Source organism: Python bivittatus, unplaced genomic scaffold (assembly GCF_059951505.1).
Source record: "Python bivittatus isolate LINGU-HERP-01145 unplaced genomic scaffold, Pbiv_v1 ctg000090_np1212, whole genome shotgun sequence".
NCBI classification, from domain to species: Eukaryota; Metazoa; Chordata; class Lepidosauria; order Squamata; family Pythonidae; genus Python; species Python bivittatus.
In genome coordinates this window covers 5,889,383-5,895,382 of record NW_028277046.1, presented here as the reverse complement: position 1 = coordinate 5,895,382, position 6,000 = coordinate 5,889,383, and the positions used below count along the sequence as shown (strand labels likewise).

General features: G+C 53.9%; 1 protein-coding gene across 6 annotated transcripts in view; it reads left to right on the top strand.

Moving 5' to 3' along the window:
- The first annotated feature begins 1,911 nt into the window (after window positions 1-1,911).
- Window positions 1,912-6,000, top strand: part of IGSF21 (immunoglobin superfamily member 21) — a 180,569-nt gene continuing 176,480 nt past the window's right edge. For 5 of the 6 annotated variants that reach the window (XM_088136868.1, XM_088136869.1, XM_088136864.1 and 2 more), the window contains exons 1-3: window positions 1,912-2,118; window positions 4,234-4,344; window positions 5,640-5,827. The gene's annotated coding sequence lies outside the window, so the exon portion shown is untranslated. Of the gene's footprint in view, window positions 2,119-2,167; window positions 2,307-4,233; window positions 4,345-5,639; window positions 5,828-6,000 lie in introns of those variants that run through there. The other variant, XM_088136865.1, reaches the window with a different exon arrangement.

Sequence of the window (6,000 nt, the reverse complement as noted above, 5' to 3'; positions counted from 1 at the left end):
TGAAAAAAAAAAAATGCTTTTCTTGTCTGAATCCAAGGCAAAAATGGTCGCTTTTCTTCTCTGAATCTCTCACTAAAGCGAAAATGGGAGAGGAGAAACGACCCCAGCGTAGATAAAAGAAAACATCCAAGTGAATCAAACTTGCTTTCCTGTTTGGTTTTGCTGAGATTTGGCTGATGCAGGAGTCAAAAAGGCGAGGGAGTGAAACAACAGGCCGGCCTTGGCCTCCTTCTTCTGGAATGAAAACGGCGGGCAGAAACACGGTTTCTGAAAACGGCCTTGGCACACTTGTTCCTGCACGGGTGGGACACGCAGATGGGACGAGGCTTGCACGTCTGCGTGCGTAAAACATGGCTCTGATCCAAACACAGCTTTACCCCTTGGAGCGTGCGCTCTCTCTGAAGAGGAATGAATAAGGAAGCCAGACTGCTTTATAAGGTGGTTTCTACTGGACTAATGTTCATTTAGTGTTTCTTCCTCCAGTCATGCATCTCGCAAGCTTACAGTTGCAGTCTTAGGGGAATCTGCTGGAAGATAAGTCCCGTTTAAGTTGATTGGGATTTGAAATCTACAAATTACACATTGGACCAGCGTCCTGCTTCCAGCCATCTTCCTGTCGCTTGTCCCTAGCAGCTGTTCCTCAGAGGTAGACTGCTGCGGTCTATGGAGATCAGCCGACACTTCCACTTATTAGATGTTTCAAAGAATCCGCTGGCGGGTGGTGAAAATATTGGCCTTTTTATTGTTTTCAGAGAGCGGGAGTTTGTGGATTCTGAACGTGGAATTTCTGCCGAGTTGTATTTAGGCAACCTGTGAAATGGCCTGTTTTCTGTGAACGTTGGGGCACCCCTCCCTCCGTTTTAAATGCAAAAACGGCAGACATCGTATTTTTAACTGATTTGAATTTCTCTGTAAATCGCCCCGAGTCGTTTTTTAACAAGATGGGTGGTGACAAATTCGATATAAATAAATATATAAATAATAAAATGAGAGCCCGCCTCCCATCTCCCTGCATCCTGTGGCAGGTAGTTCCACAGAGTAACCAGACACATCCGTCCCTTTGCCTGAATCTTCTTCCACGTATGAGTGAGGAGGGGCCTTCAGCAGGGGGAGCCCACCGGAAAAAGCCACATGTTAAAGGGGCCTGGGGGCCCCTCCTCTCTCCCGCTTGCCAGTCCCCGTCCCCTGCCCTCCCCATCGGGGGCCAACCCCAGCCAGAACGTTTCCGGCTCCCTCCTTTCCCTGGCATGTCAAACGCCACTGATTAGAGGAATAAAATTTCCATCTGTTGAGGAATTTACAAGAGTTATTACTCGTCGTAAAAAAGCCATACAGAAATTCTGATGGGGATCCGAGGGGGCAAAGTGCCTGCAGATAGCAGTGAAAGTGACTTTTAAATAAGGTTACAGATGTCCTTATGATCTGGGGTAGGGTAGCCCCTTCCCCACTGCTGGAGGAGGAAACGGGGGGGGGATTTTTTCCCTTATTCTCTTCCGTTCCCTTCAGTGCCTTCGTTTCTCCACGAGGGTGAGGATTTCTAGAAAGAGCGGAAAAAAACACAGAGGAACTCCTTGATCCTAATGGAAGATCATCTTCCACTGAAGAATGTCTAGATCCGGAACTGGGCGGAAATGAGGAAGGGGGCAGATTGGGGCCTTTGGCCCCTTCGGGGGAACAGAACAGCCGTAGGTCTGGCTTCCCCAGCATCTGGGCCCCAAGAAGGGCCCTTTAAGGCAGCGCAGCCCCGCTGCCTGCCTCTGAGGTAGACTGCCGTGGAACCAGGAGGGTCCGCTTTGCGCTCTCGCGGAGGCAGCCAAGGGCCGCACGGCCCAGCCGTTCAGGTGGAAGGTGGCCTGGGCAAGCGCGTGGGACAGCGGGGAGGGCGCTTTAAGCGCCCCGCCCTCCCGGCTGCCCTGTCCGGGAGTCGGCTGGGCTGCGCCGGCGGCCGCGGCGCTTCCCCGCTCGGTCTCGCGGCGCTCGGTCGGCCGGGTTGCGAGCGGCGCCAGCCTCACGCCCGCCGCTCCCCAGCGGGGGACGGGCCGAGTGACCTTTGCCCGCAGAGTGTGGCGGAAGCCCCCGAGGGCCGGCGAGCTCTCCTCGCCAGGACGCGCGCGCAAGGTTGGGTCCCCGCCGCGCCGGGGAGGGGAGGGGAGGGGAGGGGAGCGCCCGGAGAGGTGCCCGCAGGAGCGGGTTGGGGGCAGAGCTTTCCCCGGCGTCTCTTGGCATCCGCGCCCTTCGCCCCCCGCCACTGGCCTGGCTACCCGCGCGCCACGCGAGGCCCCGCCCGGGCTTCCGAGCGCTCGCAGGTGCGCGCAATTACGCGCCGCGCCCTCGGTCCGCAGAGAGCGGCCTCGCCGGGCGCCCCCGGAGCGCCGCTGAGGGGACGAATTGGGGTTCGTGGGGAGCCCTGGCTGGGGGGCGCCTGAAGAGCGGGACGGAGGCGTCCTTGGCCTCTGCTGGCGTCTCCCCTGCGCCGCCTCACCCGCCCCAGCCGCGAGGGCTTCCCCTTGGGCGTTGGAGGCCTGGGGGAAGGGCTCCGGGCCTTTGCCCGGGGCCCTCATTGCTCCAAGCCCCCCCATGCCCCCTTTCCAGTCTGAGGCCCGCCTGCGCCTCTGTGGTGGCCTGGGGTCCGGTTTCCTGCCGCGGCCAGCCAAGGCCTCCAGTTAGCAGAGGGAAGACGGGGCAGGGTTGAGGGAGGGAGCAGGCAGAGAGGGGCGCCCGCTCCTGGCCCTAAACTAGAATCACGGAATTGGGGGGTTGGCAGGGCCCGCGAGGTCATCTAGTCCAGCCCTCTTGGATGCAGGGCAACCGTGGAACCCTCCGTCGGAAGACTCTGCCGTGGGAATGTCTGTTGCGCGTAGCGGGGCTCCTGCGGCACCGAGGTTGCTTCTGAGTCGTCTTTCGCTGAAGTGAATCATTTCCCCCCACAAATTTGGCTGACAGCTAAAGACCTGCCTCTTTACGGCCAGCTATAAATTTTTAGCGGTACCCTCGTACTGATGGCGATAACTTTGCCACCACTGCCATCATTTCAAATTTCGCTCTTAATTTGATTAAGCGGGGGTGAGCGATTAAGTGCTTAAGAAGGAATTAATTAATGGGCCTGTTCTTTCCACGCAAGGGAGGGCGATGCCCTCGGCTCTCCTTCCCTGTCTTCGAGGGTGGAGTCTGGAAAGAGCTAAATGGGCTTTCGAGGGTTGCTCTTGTAAGAAAGCGATCTCCCCAGTTGTTTGGCTGCTGGCAGACGGCGGAGTATCGAAGTAACTTTTGTTGGCAAAGAGTAAAACGTAAAAGGAAGCATCTAGCTTGGCTAACAGTCGGCGTACCGCTCTGGGAACGCTCGGTGCTTCCTTTCCTCAAGTGTGTTTCTCGCGTCCGGATAGGGGTAGTGCTATTTTGGCCGCATCAAAAATCGAGACAAAGTTTGGACCACAAGCCGCTCCATATTTTAGATTTCAGCTCTGATCATCCTCAGTTAGGGATGTTGGGTGCTGTAGTCCAAAACACCGGGAGGGTGTCTTGGCTACGTCCCCGTGTGCAGGAGGGAGGGAGCGCAGCAATTCAGAAGAGCCCCCTTTACATTTGGAAGGCCCCTGAATTTTTCCGAGACAAGAAATCTCTGCACAGTCAGTTTGCAGAAGGCCTGAGGGACCAATATTGTCTTGATCTGAATCTCCCTTTAGCCCACCCAGCGGTTAGGGAATGCTTTTTTCCCACTCCAATGGATACTGTGCAGGCAGAAAGCAAGCATGAATTGGCCACGAACCTCATTCTTTCAACTGGGGATCAAGCCAGCCTGAAGCAAGGTGACTTTTCTCTTTCCTTACCTCTTTTGGCCGAATCCGGCCGAAAGGCTGCCCTTTGGATGTGGGAGAAGCCCTGAGCTTTTGGAGCAGGGGTGTCACCGAACTACTGAGGACTTAAAGGGTTTAAAAGTGATGTTGAGGCCCAAACTGGCAGGCAGTATCAAGCCTCCAGGATCTGGAGTTGTCTGTCTTTAAGATCTGGCTGGCTGGCTCTCTTCCTAAGAAGAACAAGTTTAGCAATATGGGTTGTATTTTACTGCTGCTGTTGCTTCTCCTTCCTCTTCCTCCTCCTCTCCTCTCCTCCTCCTCCTCCTCTTCTCCTTCTCCTTCCTTCTCCTTCTGCCTTCTGCCTCCTCCTCTTCCTCTTCTTTTACTTCTCAGCATTTTAATCTCATCTCATTTTCCTTTTCTCTGTGCTTCTGGGCAGGCCCTGATGAATTGCATCACAGAAGAGCCATTTGATCTGGTGATTCCAAGGAAGGAACCTCCTCATATTTAGAAAAAAAGACTTCGGAGACACTTCCCGGACAGCCATCAGGTACGAGAGAATTAGCATTTTGGGTTCCTTCCCCAGACCTTTGGAACACAATATTTTGGTGGCAATTAAAGAAGCCACGCTAAACCATACCTTGTAGGGTGTAATTTCAATGGAGGCTGCATGTTCTCTTAAATTCTTTCTCTCCCCAAGCCCCGTAGAGATTGAATTTGAGTTAAATTCTGCTCAACAGCCTTCCGGGCCTCCAAACACGTTTGCATCCGGCGGTTCAGGGTAGCTGAGGTTGCCTGCCTGCGTGTGGCGCTGTGCCACGGGCAGAGCCGTGCCTGGCACTCTGCTCTCTTTGCGGGTGGGGGATGCGGGAAAGGAAAAATAGCCAGGAATTTATTAGCCTAATTACACTCCCCTTATGTAGTTGACCTCAGCTGTATGGCAGCGCGTCGATCAGAGCTCGATCTCCCCAACATTATTGGAGTTTTAATAAGAGTTAATTGGCGAGATCCACTCCAGAAGTCTCAGCCTGGACTGGAGTTCCACTGGATGGATGGGAGGCAAGGAAGCCACAGTAATATGGATGTTATTAGCGCTGGTTATCTTTTGGAAGGATTTCTGTACTTCTGTGGCCACTAGAAAATCTGCCTTGGAAGGGACTCTTTGGGCTCTCACGCAAAAGGAGAAAACGAACATGGTTTATTTGAGCATCTGGTCATCCCTTTCTCGTTTTCCTTCCTCCCTCCCTCCCTGCGGTGAAGGAAGAAAAACCTTCATCTACCTTTGCAACACGGAACAAAACTTTATTTTTCTCCCGCAGGTTTTAAAATCGGAAGGGGGGGATTGGAGTGGTTCTTGCAGGAATCTGACATGGGAGTGGGCAACCTTTGCTGAGGGGGGAATTTGCCGGAGGTTTTGAATTGCAGCTCTCCCATCCTCCTCAGAAAGGCTGGGCAGGGTGGGGATGTCCTGGGAGTGAAGTTTTTAGGGGCAGGGTGGAGGAGTGCCTAGAGCAGCTGTGGGGAGGTGGGGACCTTCCCCATTTTGCTGAACTAGGCCTCCCAGCATGCCTCACGGCTCGTCTTGCTGGGAATTGTAGTGCGATGTTGTCTTGAGATGCGGAAGTTTAAGTGGGAGAGAAAACTCACCATTTTCCTAAGCGGGCTGCAAACTTTGCAGGCTGGGAACGCTTTTGGGAGGCTGTGCATCTGAGCAAAGAAGCATTCCAACTTTCCCCCCACCTGAGGGTGCCTCTCCCCAAGCCCCAAACTTCTGACTTTGGGATGGGTTTAACTACCAGTGTTGCAGGTGGGGCGGTTTTAACAGCCTGAGTTTCTTTTCTCTAGCACAAAGGCCTTTGGCACGGAGAGGCTCGTGGTGACCGGAGACTGCTCATGAGGGAACCAGCAGAAGACCCCCAGATTTGGGGCAGAGAGCAGGTGTTTCTCCTCCACGGTTATCAAAAGGCCACCTAACTTTTGAATTAGCAAAGCAGAGCGAGGTTTCTGAGACAGCATCGCAGCTTCCTAAACAGGTACAACATGGAGTAAATTCCGTTTCTGACCCTTTCCTCTTGGTCGGTTCCGTTACGTTCCAAATTTATTTTCCTTCCGGTGTTTTTTCCCCTGCAGTTTTTTTAGCTTTCCACATAAAAGAGGTTTCTCACACACATATGTATATGCATAAATCATGCTGCGCCCAAGACAT